General features: G+C 38.0%; 1 long non-coding RNA gene across 1 annotated transcript in view; it reads right to left on the minus strand.

Moving 5' to 3' along the window:
- Positions 1-3189: 3189 nt before the first annotated feature.
- LOC144329717 (uncharacterized) overlaps positions 3190-13937 on the minus strand; it is a 273662-nt gene continuing 262914 nt past the window's right edge. The window contains exon 3 of the long non-coding RNA XR_013395317.1: positions 3190-5012. This is a non-coding gene — a long non-coding RNA (uncharacterized LOC144329717). The remainder of the gene's footprint in view (positions 5013-13937) is intronic.

Consider the following 13937-nt stretch of genomic DNA (forward strand, 5'->3'; position numbering starts at 1 on the left):
GATGACATGATTGTATATTTAGAAAACCCCATCATCTCAGCCCCAAATCTCCTTAAGCTGATAAGCAACTTCAGCAAAGTCTCAGGATACAAAATCAATGTGCAAAAACTCACAAGCATTCCTATATACCAATAATAGAGAAACAGAGAGGCAAATCATGAGTGAACTCCCATTCACAATTGCTACAAAGAGAATAAAATATCTAGGAATACAACTTACAAGGGATGTGCAGGACATCTTCAAGGAGAACTACAAACTACTGCTCAAAGAAATGAGAGAGGACACAAACTAAAGCAAAAATATTCCATGCTCATGGATAAGGAGAATCAATATTGTGAAAACGGCCATACCGCCCAAACTAATTTACAGATTTAATGCTACCCCCATCAAGCTACCATCGACTTTCTTCACAGAATTAGAAAAAACTACTTTAAATTTCATGTGGAACCAAAAAAGAGCCCACATAGCCAAGACAATCCTAAGCAAAAAGAACAAAGCTGGAGGAATCACGCTACCTGACTTCAAACTATACTACAATGCTACAGTAACCAAAACAGCATGGTACTGGTACCAAAGCAGATATGTAGACCAATGGAACAGAACAGAGGCCTCAGAAATAACACTACACATCTACAACCATCTGATCTTTTACAGACCTAACAAAAACAAGCAATGGGGAAAGGATTCCCTATTTAATAAATGGTGTTGGGAAAACTGGCTAGCCATGTGCAGAAAACTGAAACTGACTCCTTCCTTATAACTTACACAAAAATTAACTCAAAGTGGATTAAAGACTTAAACATAAGACCTAAAACCATAAAAGCCCTGGAAGAAAACCTAGGCAATACCATTAGGCACATAGGCATGGACAAAGACTTCATGATTAAAACACCAAAAGCAATGGCAACAAAAGCCAAAATGGACAAATGGGATCTAATCAAACTAAAGAGCTTCTGTATAACAAAATAAACTATTATCAGAGTGAACAGGAAACCTACATGGGAGAAAATTTTTGCAATCTATCCATCTGACAAAGGGCTAATATCTAGAATCTACAAGGAACTTAAACAAATTTGCAAGAAAAAAAAAATCCCATCAAAAAGTGGGCAAAGGATATGAACAGACACTTCTCAAAAGAAGATATTTATGCGGCCAACAAACATATGAAATAAAGCTCATCATCACTGGTCATTAGAGAAATGCAAATCAAAATCACAATGAGATACCATCTCATGCCAGTTAGAATGGCATTCATTAAAAAGTCAGGAAACAACAGATGCTAGAGAGCATGTGGAGAAATGGGAACGCTTTTACACTGTTGGTGGGAGTGTAAATTAGTTTAACCATTGTGGAAGACAGTGTGGCAATTCCTCAAGGATCTAAAACTAGAAATACCATTTGACCCAGGAATCCCATTACTGGGTATATACCCAAAAGATTATAAATCATTCTACTATAAAGACACATGCACATGTATGTTTATTACAGCACTATTCACAATAGCAAAGACTTGGAACCAACCCAAATGCCCACCAATGTTAGACTGGGTAAAGCAAATGTGGCATAGATACACCATAGAATACAATGCAGCCATAAAAAGGATGAGTTCATGTCCTTTGCAGGGACATGGATGAAGCTGGAAACCATCATCCTGAGTAAACTAACACAGGAACAGAAAACCAAATGCCACATGTTCTCACTCATAAGTGGGAGTTGAACAATGAGAACACGTGGACACAGGGAGGGGAACATCACACACCGGGCCTGTTGTGGGGTGGGGGAATAGGGAAGGGATAGCATTAGGGGAAATACCTAATGTAGATGATGGGTTGATGGGTGCAGCAAACCAGCATGGCATCTGTATACCCATATAAGAAACCTCCACGTCCTACACATGTATCCCAGAACTTAAAGTATAACAAAGTAAAAAAAAAAAAAAAAAAAGAGAGAGAGAGAGAACAAATGAAGGCCTAAGGACTGCAGAGGAGAAAGAGCCAGCAACAGAAACTAAAAAGCTGGATTAGTGGCATGCTGGGAAAAGTAGGAGATCATGGTGTCATGGTAGCCAGAAAGATGAGAATTGTTAACTATGGCAAATGCTGCAGAGTTATCATTGGCTTTGGCAAAATGAAAATGACTGTTGGTTTGTCTGAGGGCACCCAGGTAGAAAGTGCTTAAAGTATTTGTGATTTTCTTTTCCCCTCTACAAAAAACAGAAGTCTGGATTCTAATTTTGAGGACTTCTTCTACATGTTAGTTGTCTATCAATTATAAGGCTGCCCCATATCATTGGAATATTGGATTAAATAAGGTTTTATATTAGCTTGCCTTTGATATTATTTTTATCAGTTAAAGTTTTATCTACATTATCTTATAACTTAACATCTGTTTTTTTTTTTTTAAATAGGAAAAGAACCAAAATTACCACTCCCTTTAAAGAAAAGAGAAACCAGGGCAAAAGTACCGTGATAGGAAACTTCTATAGGTAGTTGTTATGAATTTAGTAAGTAATGAGACTGAAACATGAGAATAGCTGATTCACGGTTCCTACTACCCTTTTTGGATTCAGGCAGAACAATGATGTCAAAAACATCTACTTCTGGAGCTCTCAGAAGTAAGTTGGGTATCTTTCACGTAATGATGCAAGACACATGGGCTGTTGTTTGCTGGAAGCCTGCAACAATCACCGAAGCTTTTAGAAGAGAAGATCTTATCTACAGTTTTCCCTTTCCTATGGTAATCCATCCTCTCATCAAAAACACAGTCAGCACTAAAAAGATCTAAAAAATTTAAAAAATATTTCTCTTGGCTGGGCATGGTGGCTCATGCCTGCAATCCCAGCACTTTGGGAGGCTGAGGCGGGCGGATCACTTGAGGTCAGGAGTTTGAGACTGGCATGGTTAACATGGTGAAACCCCATCTCTACTAAAAATACAAAAAGTAGCTGGGCATGGTGGTGGGTGCCTGTAATCCCAACTACTCAAGAGGCTGAGGCAGAAGAATTTCTTGAACCTGGGAGGTGGAGGTTGCAGTGAGCCGAGATCACACCACCACACTTCAGCCTGGGCAACAGAGCAAGACTCCATCCAAAAACAAACAAACAAACAAAAAACTCCTCCGAATTTTCTACTCAGGGAAGGAGTAAAGTGAATAAGTTGGAGATACTCGGCCAAAAATGCTGCTTCATTCAGAGATCTGAAAACTCACCTGATTCTGGTGATATGTAGTACAATTGCATAGGATCTAAGTTCAAAGAACTTTACCCTAGCTAATTTGTTTTATAATAAATCCAGTTTATTAGCACTTTAAAAATGATTATTGCTTCTTCTGTTCAATCTAGGAACATGCCAAAGCTTTCCTGACAGGCAGTACCTCTTAGAAGCTTCAACTCTAAAAGGTTTACAACACTCCTCACATCATACATAAAATATGACCTGAATGTAAATAAATCTCTTCTATATATATTTTTTTAGACACAGGATCTTGCTCTGTTGCCCAGGCTGCTAGGCTGGAGTGCAGCGGCACAGTTGTAGCTCACTGCAGCCTCACAGTCCTGGGCTCAAGTGATTCTCCTGTCTCAGCCTCTCGAGTAGCTGGGACTACAGGTGCTCGCCACCACACTTGGCCAATAAATCTCTTCTTAAAGTAAGCTTTTGCTTTTTCCTTAATTTTCTGCTTTTTGTCAGCCCTATCCACTGTCTCCTTACCCCATGCTCAATTTGGTATGCCTGTAGAGGAATGAGCAATACGCAAAAGAGAACTTATAGGAACATGCATACAAGAAGCAGCTAATATATTAGCTGGAGAAGGTCTTGAAGAGAAACCAACAAACTAGCTCCTCTTATAGACAAAGAAACTGAAGCCTAGTGAAGGTTCCACATCCCCCTGATGATGAGATCAGGTGGAAATCCAGGGAGCGGTGTGTCATAATCACATGAAATGTAGTTGGCACTGTTTTTGGATTGCAACGTTTGAGTGTCAACTGAGTGACACAACTTAGCACTTCCAAAATATGGCCTAAGACCAAAGGTCATTTCATCCCAGTCCATGTAAATAGAACTATAGCTTCCAGGAAAAGTGGCCAGACCTCTTCAAAATTATTACAGTTTGTTCTGAGTGTCAGATTTTAAGAGAATACTCAGGCGAAAGAGATGAGGCAACAGAAGTTAAGTCACAAGAAAAATAGCCCGGACAACTAGAAATGTTAAACTGGGCTAAAAATGCCTCCTGGAAGAGAAGGAGTGGAACAGGAGGTGAGAAAGTGAAGATTACACCTGTGTGGAATCAGCTTATTCTGCAAGACTAAAAATGTGTATATACTTGAAGGAGGTGGTATTCCATACACGTTAGGAGCACAGCCTCTAGAATCATACAGAACCAAGTAGTCCTCTGTTCTTGTGGAAGTTTCTTACTCTGTCTTGATTACTTCATCTCTAAAATGGGTTGATAATACTTTGAATGAATTTAAATGACATGCAGGTAGAGGTTGTATTCCAATGTTTGGTAGTTAATAAATGCTAAGTTGATAATAACTATTATTATTATTATTATTAACTTTTTGTATTCTTAGGAGAAGAAGGTCTTACTCAGGGTAAGTTTCACATCATTGAATGAAGACAAAAGAAAACACCATTACATATGAATGTTTCTGAGAAGAATTCATGCACTCGGTAGACAGCTAGGAAGTTCCCTCAATTCAAACATAAAGTAGTATCATGACTTTGACCTTCTAGTCAATGTTTTTCCTACTTCAGGAGTGCACTGAAAATCAAAAGTATGATCTTCAAGCAATTCTTGAACCAGCAAAGTGTGGATTTAAAAACAGGAACAAAGACATAGCTCCCCTTCATAGCTCCCCTGTGCTGCGTCATTTCCATACCCACAAAATTCACCCAATAGTTGTTTTCCTCTATGTGTCTTCAGCCTCATCTGCCCAGCAACTCTGCTGTAATTATGATCCATCTACCAGATGTTTGAATCAGCGTTTGGTTCTTCTTCTGTCTCCATTTTACCTACAGAGAAAGAGTGTATGATGAGTGTGTTGGCTGGCATAAAGGGAGAAGGGGCACATATGGGAACGAGGGAGATCTAATAATAGCTAAAAGAGAATAAGTGGGGGTGAGGACAAGCTCTAAAGTTCACTATTTCCAGGATTAGAATAGGAGGTACAGAGCTCTACTTCCTTAACTCTAAGCTAGCTGTCTGCCTTCCAGATTTTAATATACTAATTTATTTTTTAATCAAATGAAATGTACTCTTTTGTGACATTTAATGGGTGATCAGTACCAAATGGTCATTTGACTGTACAGGTCCCTATCTCTCATTCATACTTTTGTTGAGGTAAAATTTCAGTTTTGAATAATGCAAAGGATTTTCTGGAGGTTTCCTACATGGAAGTGGGAATAACAAACACAGAACTAGCTTTGTCCTGGCAGGTAGGCAATTCCAGCCTGTTGGGCCCCTGTGATGGAACCTGCTGGGGAACTGTTACAACATCCAGGTTCTCCTGGCCCTCACTGAGAAGCTGCTTGGTGCTGATGATCAATATACATGACAGCGATGAGGCTCAGTGACCGGAAAAATGGTGATAATGCTCTCATCTTTATTTTGCAAAAGATAAAATGAAAGCCGGAAAGTAAGGGATTTGTGATCCCTAAAGGTTAAAGTTGTTTGCTATCCTGATACCAGACACACCTTTAAATATTGACTTTCACAGTCAGTGTATATCCAGATCCTTGGACTGGAAGCCCTGGCTATGTTTAGAAGGGAAAGGGTAATTTTCTCAATATCCTTCCCTGAATTATTTTGAACACTAACAGAACAGGCCCTCCTTTGCCAGGTAGATACTATTTATCTGGCTTTGTAAACTGATAAATTCAGTGATTTATGGGACTTCAGCTGTCATCTTATCAGAATAACATGTACTTCTTTGGATTATGCAACAATCAGATTCTTTCTAGAAGGAAATTGGGGCAAACCTGATAAAATAACCACGATTTGGGGTCAAAAACCTTTTGGGTTTTCCTTCTCTATAAAATAGAGACAAATGACATATAAGCATTTGTGTATGTAAAATGACATACAAGCTATTTGATAGGTGTACAGCAAGATGCCGTGATTGAAGTGACCAACTACATTATACAAACTTGCAATAACACATTATGCAAAATAGAAAAAAATAAAAATCAAACCAAACACATGTGGTCGAAAATTGCATTGCTTGATAAAAACAGACTTTCCCTTTAACTAATGAGTCTAGAGGATGTATTTACAGGGCTATCAAAACAATCGGAAACATCATAAGGCGTAACATTTGTTTGCCTTCTCAGGAAAGTAACTGTGCAGGCTTATGGATCATCTAAATTAGACTTTACTATTTTGATGTCCTTGCCATTTGTTCTTTTAAATTTCCAGCCTAGGGGGTATATTCGCCATCAGTGTGCATGTGTAAGTACCATTAAGGCTAATAGGAATTTGGTGCCTGAATCCAAAGAAAAATCTACCTCTGAGACGGCGTTTTGCACGTGTAATGCACAAGAAAAATAACTAAAAAAAATCTATTTCTCTCCATCCAAAGCATATAAAACAATTATATTAATTATAAGTACAAGATAAAATACTTGCTTGTGGAATTTTAAATCGATTTAACAAATCTGCAATTTTACGCATTTCTCTTGTACAAAATTGCCTTCCCCAAACATACTTATGTCTCAGGCTTTGAAGAACCCAGTGATGAATGGAAATCAAGAGAAATAGGAGTGGTGGGAGTCCATTTCTCAACACGGTCTTCATTTATTTATATTCTGCAACACATGCACCCATGATGTTTGAAACTTATTTCCACCACATTCAAAATAAAACCTGGAACACAAAACAGCTTGCCTATATTTTCTTGTCTAAGAGGCTATCTCCTGAGCTTTCCTTTGTATCTCAGTTCCTAACCACATAAGACATTTTCAGGCAAGAGTCGGTATTCAAATGAGATGTTAATTTAAAAAATTGTTACATCCTTCTGTTTATTTTGGTAGAAGGGAAATATTGGTTCTTCGAGTTGCATTAAAACCCAGATAAAAACCAGTTTTTATCTTTAAACATCTTTCGGAAAAAAAATTCTACCTCAAGAAATTTCTTTAACAAAGAGAACATTATTTCAGACTCTAACATTTCTGTCTGCCGATTATCATTAGTCATAAGCTAAGCCTTGCACTAAATGTCTAGTGAGCACAGATAATGTTCATTTTGTCTGGAAGACAGGTTGCCGCCTGTCAAGGAGAGATGGAATAAATGACAGGTTTTGACTCTGTGCCTTGCAGGCATATTAGGCTAAGAAATCGCCAACATGATGAAAAATTATTTTGTCAAAAATTTGTAGGTCACCCATCATTGTCTAATGTATTCTGTGATTAATTGCTAGCATAGATCAGCATTATGTCTTTCCAGTGAATCGCTTAATTGTTGCCTGCTTCATGCTCTTAATGTAATGATGAGGCATCTGCTCCTTTCACATGTGCTTTTAAATGCCAGCTTTTGCATCCAGGTTACAGGGTTGGTAATATTCAACTTAAAGAACTAGTTCAAATTAAAACTTCAGGACCGCCATCTCTTTTTGCTTTTTATGGGAGCGTGCGTGGAAGGCTGAGTGTTAGTGTTAATGTATGTAGATTTTATTTCTGATGAGTGATTATTTGACTGCTCATTTTACGAAGATTTATGGTGTGCTTTCTATCTCCTGACTGCAGTGCTACTCTTATCTTTAATAAAGGAGATGAGGACATTAATCAGCCATTGTCAGGGCTCCTGACTAAGACATTAAATGTACTGTATGGGATAGGTAAACACGCTCCAGATCCTTCTCTACTCCACTAGATCAGGCAAAAAAACACTCATTATATTTATCATAATTTCACATCTGCTGTTTTTGAAGCAATGTACCATGAGGCCATAAACTGTATTACAACTGTGCATAAATTCAACTGATTTGTGGCTGGAGTAACTAATTCCTAAAGTACATTTTAGAAAAACAAGCAGTGAGCCCTGAAATTGCAATTCCATAAAGGCACTAAATTACTGACTGCAGAATCAAAAATTTGCTTGATGTGATTCTGCAGTGACCATTTTATAAAAAGTGACAGTGCGCCTGTGATTGAGTCAATAAAATAAGGACGAGTGAGCTGTACACTCAAACAAGATTAAAGAGAAAGGGAATGACGGAGAACAGACTTGTGGTGTACAAATCGAGAAAAGCATAACGTCTCCCCCAAAATGGCTGACGGAGGCAACTATTAATAGCAACAATATTGATTTGTCAGTAATCTTTTCATTATTTTGGAGGTGAAAGAAAAAAACGTAATCTGTCTCTCTTTTATTCATTTCACAGCATAATAGGGAGCATACTTAATATTTAACTAAATGGATTTAGAAATAATTTTTTAATTGTGGCATTAGCTATTGATTTAAGCTTGCCATAATATTTTCCAAAATTATAAAGGATAATTCTCTATGGGTTATTTACTTGTCTTCTTGGCTTTTAAAGGTGTATGTCCAAGTAATCTCTTTGTTAGGGCGTCTTGCTGTATTTGGGTAGAAAATGTGTGTGTGCGTGTGTGTGTGTGTGTGTCTGTGTGTAGGGGGGAGTGTAGTATCTATTTCTACGTGTGCTTTTGCTCTTCTGTGTATGCCTCACTTAATTTCTTACAAAGTTGATCTGCACCTGAACTTGCTATAATGTCTTCTCCAAATGAGAAAGGAGAGCAGAGAGTGATTCGTACAGGACAAGTAAAACCAGAAACACCATTGTTTTTGAAGACAAAACACACTTGACATTTGTGAAGATGAAAGCCCAAGGCAGACCTGACACTTGGAATCCTGAATAGAGAGGTGTGAGCCCACAAATGAAACCTGCTAAGGGTGGCAACCACGTATGTTCTCCTGGAAGTAGGATGTGATTATGTGATTATTTATTGACTGGAAAAAGCAATTTAAGAGAAAAATAAATGGAACTGGGCTTTCATTGCTTGGGTTTCTCAAGATATCCATCGCCTTTCACCAATTATTTCATGCACCTCTGCCGTTGTGGCTAGAAGTGCCACCGCGGTGCTTTTGTTTAGTTTGACTATGATACATATGCATTATTTGTTTAACGTTCTGTGTTTGGAGGCTCCTTCTCATTGAATGTGGGCAATTATTCACTACCCAGGGCAAATTGTGGAGGGCATTTACACATAACATATTTTAGAGTAGTATAATCCCATTTGATTTTGTTTACAGAGGAGTATATTTTGCCATATTTTATCCTTCTCCCTGGCCACTATCCTGGTCAACTTCTATAACTGCAAATCTGGAGCTGGCACATTGAATATTGCTCTATTCTTTACATATAATATCAAGTCAAAAATGGTTGTGTTCATAAGGCATTGCATAGTTTCTATCTAATGATATCAATCTGTGCATCACAGAGCTTTTCTTTTCCTGACATTATTACTTTACTGAAATTAAGCTTGAAACAATCTGATGTCAGATACTGTATATCTACTTTTATTGCCAGCCTTTCTGAGCCCACCATATTGCCAGGACTGCATCTCATTTTAGATGGGTTTCACCAGATATATATTCTCAAGTTTATTGAGAGTTGGATAGATTACATTTCCCATACTCAAAGAGCAGGCTGGTCCTTTCAGTGCATTTTATAGAACAAATGTAAATTCCCATGCTGCAGTTGACAAAAATTCATGGTTCTTTTCTTAGTGTCAAAAATAAATCCAGCATAGCATTGGAGATGTGTGAGTGTGGTACAGCGGAGCAGGCTTCAGTTCACCCTTTCTGATTTAGCAGCAGTTTCGACGTACTTGAGAAATCTGTAAAAGTTCAATTATTATGGTCTAGGCAAAGAGATTTGCTCACACAACAGAGCTACTGTACTTGAGAATGAATTGTAAGACTCAATGAAATGCAAAGCACTTTCTGAGCATAGCAAGCTCTTTTACCTTCCATCTCCATTTTCCTCCATCTTTTCCCCATCTACTTATATCCTTACATGAAGCTTATTCTAAAGGCTTTCACTGTAGTTAAATAAAACACAAGCATAAAAAATTGCCGAATCACTCCATTAAAATGCAATAAAAATTAGTCTTTTATTACATATGAGAATTTATATATTTAGGAGGTACAGGATATGCAAAAAACAGCGATTAAATAAATTTATTAGCAGCTTGGCTTGACCAGTTTGTCAAGATTGCTTACATATGTATGCCTTGGAAAGGCAGAATTATATGAAAAAGGTATTTATAGCTAAAAGTAAACCAAACACACTGAATCATGGGAAAAAATGCTCTCAAACACCATGCACTTTATCAGCACAACACAGCTTGTGGACTGATTTTGCTTGTGGACTGATTTTGCTTGTGGTCTGATTTTGCTCGTGGACTGATATTGCTTGTGGACTGATTTTGCTCGTGGACTGATTTTGCTCGTGGTCTGATTTTGCTCATGGACTGATTTTACTCGTGGTCTGATTTTGCTCGTGGACTGATTTTGCTCGTGGTCTGATTTTGCTCGTGGACTGATTTTGCTCGTGGTCTGATTTTGCTCGTGGACTGATTTTGCTCATGGACTGATTTTGCTCGTCGTCTGATTTTGCTCGTGGACTGATTTTGCTTGTGGACTGATTTTGCTCAAATGTGAGAGCAGGTTCTTATAAACACACAGCATCTCCTTCTATATTTATATTCATTGATTTTTATTTTTTTCGTTGGTCAAAGCTAGGGGTTTCCTCTTATTATCCCACAAAAATTAATATTGCTTTTAGAAAAAAGTGAAAAAATGTCAGGAGTATTCCACAAAAAGAATGTAGTCTGACTACTACAAGAGTAGTCCAGGTATGTCTGCTCTTAACATTTTTCTTTCATCATGTCATTTTGGTTTATCAGGTATGAGAAACTGGGGTGTTGGTGTAACTTGGAAAAGGAAAGACTTACATAATTACCAATAGGAAGAATATGATCAGTCTTTTGTAAGGAGGAAGGTCTAGTTCCTTTAGTCACATTTAATCTCTTATGTATCTCCCTGGTGAGCATTGTAAAGAAGATTTTGTGGCATCTCAGATTAAGTTTGTCCTCCAGGTATCAGTAAAGTGAGGACAGCCTTTGGTTACATGGGGAAGACACATCTAGGTACATACCTTCCTCAGCCACACACACACCCACCATACATATGGAATATATTATACAGACATGGTACATTATTATTACTTCACAATCATCTCATATACAGTATTTATGGTGTGATTATAAAATAAATAAATGTAAGAAAACAATTATTTCAACTTTGTAAATTTTCATGAGCAAAGCAGCTAAGAACAGATAATCCTGAAAATGTATCACATGTAAATAAGAGTGTTTTATATATTGGCAAATACTAGTCCAAAATATAATCACAGAACTTATGTACTAGACATTATACTTTATGAAAAATTGATCATTTAAGAACACAGGTTTGCCCTAATAGAGGACTGTATCTTACATTCTCAAAGAAATTCACGGGATGAATATTTTAATACATATTTTTGGTGTATACCAGATCTTACATTCTCAAAGAAATTCATGTGATTAATATTTTAATAAATATTTTTTGAGGGTACCGTAGCTTACATTCTCAAATAAATTCATGTGATAAATATTTTAATAAATATTTTTGGTGTGTTCATTACATGTCAGGCACAATCTGATGCACTATAAGCTTGTCAGATTCCATCAGTGTTTACGCTATCCAAGGTGAAAATAATGAAAACCCTGGGTAAAATGTCCTGTTATAAATATATATAGAGAGAAATTCCCATAAGAGTACAATCAATGGAACCCTGAACTCTACAAGCATTGCAGAGGATACAGAATTTGTATCAACACTTAAATATGCGTAGCTCTACCCATTCACTTACTCATTTACTCATTTAATAAGTATGTATGAAACGCCTATTATGTGACTGGCACTGATTTGGTTCTGGGACTACAGCAGTGACCCAGGGTAAGTCCGTGCCCTCCTACTGCTCACGGGGAAGTTGAATTCCAATGAGGGCAACTAAACTGGACTTGGTTAATCTGAGAAGGCCACCAGGAGGAAGTGATTTCTGAAGCATCCCGCAACGTGAAGGACAAGGAGCAGCCGAGCAGGTGAAATGTGGGAAGCTTCTGAGAGTGAGGGTGGTCCTTAAAAGAGTATTCTCGGCCGGGCGCCCTGGCTCACGCCTGTAATCCCAGCACTTTGGGAGGCCGAGACGGGCGGATCACGAGGTCAGGAGATCGAGACCATCCTGGCTAACACGGTGAAACCCCGTCTCTACTAAAAATACAAAAAACTAGCCAGGCGTGGTGGCGGGCGCCTGTAGTCCCAGCTACTCGGGAGGCTGAGGCAGGAGAATGGCGTAAACCCGGGAGGCGGAGCTTGCAGTGAGCCGAGATCGAGCCACTGCACTCCAGCCTGGGCACAGAGCGAGACTCCGTTTCAAAAAAAAAAAAAAAAAAAGAGTATTCTCAAGTGAGGGAATAGGTGATGGGAAAGCCAGGAGGTGAGAGGAAGCATGGGCTACTCTAGAAACTGGGAGAAGTTCAGTCTCTCTGAAGTGAAGGTGAGATGGAGAGAAGAAAGCAGCCAGGTCACGGTAGAAGTAAGTTCAAGTTCTGAATATACCTTTCACGGCAATCAGAAACTATGACAATGCTTTAGATAAGCATGGGGTGATCAAAGTGTCATTTCATAAAAATTACTTTATTGTAGTCTAGAAGAGTACTCTCCAAACTTCTTCATCACACACTCCCATCAGTAAACATTTTTGAACTCATCTCAAATATATGAATATTTCCTTCTTTATTTATAAACATTATACTGGTTCTGTTGTGCTAATATGTTTATTTTTAAACAATGCACAAAAATTCACATGCAAAAGAATAAGCTCTTTGTCAGATGGGTAGATTGTAAAAATTTTCTCTCATTCTGTAGGTTGCCTGTTCACTCTGGTGACAGTTTCTTTTGCTGTGCAGAAGCTCTATAGTTTAATTAGATCCCATTTGTCAATTTTGGCTTTTGTTGCCATTGCTTTTGGTATTTTAGACATGAAGTCTTTGCCCATGCCTATGTCCTGAATGGTACTGCCTAGGTTTTCTTCTAGGGTTTTTATGGTTTTAGGTCTTACATTTAAGTCTTTAATCCACCTTGAATTAATTTTTGTATAAGGTGTAAGGAAGGGGTCCAGTTTCGGTTTTCTGCATATGGCTAGCCAGTTTTCCCTACCCCATTTATTAAATAGGGAATCCTTTCCCCACTGCTTGTTTTTGCCAGGGTTGTCAAAGATTAGATGGTTGTAGATGTGTAGTGTTATTTCTGAGGCCTCTGTTCTGTTCCATTGGTCTATATATCTGTTTTGGTACCAGTACCATGCTGTTTTGGTCCTGGAAATCATCATTCTCAGCAAACTAACACAGGAACAGAAAACCAAATACTGCATGTTCTCACTCACAAGTGGGAGTTGAACAATGAGAACATACAGACACAGGGAGGGGAACATCACACATCAGGGCCTGTTGGGGGTTGGGGGGCTAGAGGAGGGAGAACATTAGGTATTTCTCCTAATGTTGACAGGTTGATGGGTGCAAGAAACCACCATGGCACATGTATAACTATGTAACAAACCTGCACGTTCTTCACATGTATCCCAGAACTACTTAAAGTATAATAAGAAAACAAGAATTTTAAACATATTTTTAAAATGAGCTAATTTTTAAATGTGTCTTAGAAATTTTAAAACAGCATTTCATTTTTTAAATGCACTGATGCCTTCAATTTCAAATTGTAGATGTTTGTTTTTGCACAGAAGATGGTTGGTTTTGATATGTCCTACTCTCATGATTGCATCATTTTTATCAAATATCATTTCAGTGAGGCCTTCC

Source organism: Macaca mulatta, chromosome 7 (assembly GCF_049350105.2).
Source record: "Macaca mulatta isolate MMU2019108-1 chromosome 7, T2T-MMU8v2.0, whole genome shotgun sequence".
In the NCBI taxonomy this organism is placed as follows: Eukaryota; Metazoa; Chordata; class Mammalia; order Primates; family Cercopithecidae; genus Macaca; species Macaca mulatta.